Below are 1,286 nucleotides of genomic sequence, written 5' to 3'. Positions count from 1 at the left end.
CTATGCGGCTTCCTATTACGGATGTCTCATACAAACAGAATCATGTGGTACCTTTTTTTGTTCTCATATGTTTTGTTCATTTGTTTATTTGTTTATTTTCTTGTCAGGCTTCTTTCCTTGAACATAATGTTTTCAAGTTGCATCCATGTTGTTCCACTTATCAGTATTTTGTTTCATCATTTTGGGACAATAATATTTCATTTTAAAGATACAATACACTTCGTAGATCCCCTCTTCGGTTAAGTGACTATCAGGTTTTTTCTACTTTTTATCTACTATGAATAATGATGTTATAACATTAGTAACAATCATCACCACACACTGTCTTATTCTCATCCTACCACATTACTTACAGGCATTTCATTGACTTTATGACTCCCTCACATTTCCTAAATAATGCATTTTTTTCTTTCTGAATTACATTTTATTTATATAAGAATATTTATATTACATTTAAGACCTCAGGAAAAGTCAATGATTTTTTTTTTCATTTCCTAAAATTTCTAGTGCAAGAATTTGAAAAGGTAATAGTATCTAAATGTTCATTTACTACTAAGTATAGTAGTAATATTTCTGTCTATTAAAGTGGAGGCTGAGGAGCTCGGTACTTCCCACCCTGGGCTCCGCGCGGCGGCCGACAGAATGAGTCTGCATCTCTTCAGTGACGAAAACGTCACTGGTGACAAAAGTAGGGAAAATTGCGACTTCCTGTTTTCACCCCCGGAACTTACCGGAAGGCCGTCCGTTCTCCGTCTGTCACAGAAAGAGAATGTGCCGCCGAAGAGCACAGCCAAAACTGTGAAGGTGACTTTTCAGACACCTCTACGGGACCCACAGACATACAGGATCTTAAGTCCCAGTGTGGGCAGCAAGCTCGAATTAAAAAAAAAATAAAAATAAAGTGGAGGCTGAGGAACAAAAATAAGAATGTAACTGTGTCCAGAATTCTCTACTGATAAAGTTCATATATGCAAAGATGACTCATTTAAAACTTTTTACACAAGTGATTTTTGTAAATAAACAGAGTTCATAATTTTTCTTAAAAAAGTTATTTGTTTGCTACTATCCACATTCATTCTATGAGACAGAAGACTCACTCATATTACATCCTCCCAAATTCTCCCTTCTAGACAGCAACGGAACTCTTTCAGTGAGTCAGTTCAGTCACTCAATCGTGTCTGACTCTATGCTACCCCATGGACTGCAGCATGCCAGGCTTCCCTGTCCATCACCAACTCCAGGAGCTTGCTCAAACTCATGTCCATGGAGTCAGTCACTTTGGTGCC

The 1,286-nt window shown here is 37.6% G+C and overlaps 1 pseudogene; it reads right to left on the bottom strand.

Moving 5' to 3' along the window:
- Positions 1-552: 552 nt before the first annotated feature.
- The window catches only part of LOC104999110, a 6,622-nt pseudogene continuing 5,888 nt past the window's right edge, over positions 553-1,286 (bottom strand).

Source organism: Bison bison, unplaced genomic scaffold, assembly GCF_000754665.1.
Source record: "Bison bison bison isolate TAMUID 2011002044 unplaced genomic scaffold, Bison_UMD1.0 scf7180017864343, whole genome shotgun sequence".
Lineage (NCBI taxonomy): Eukaryota > Metazoa > Chordata > Mammalia > Artiodactyla > Bovidae > Bison > Bison bison.
This window is presented reverse-complemented; position numbering and strand designations above follow the sequence as displayed.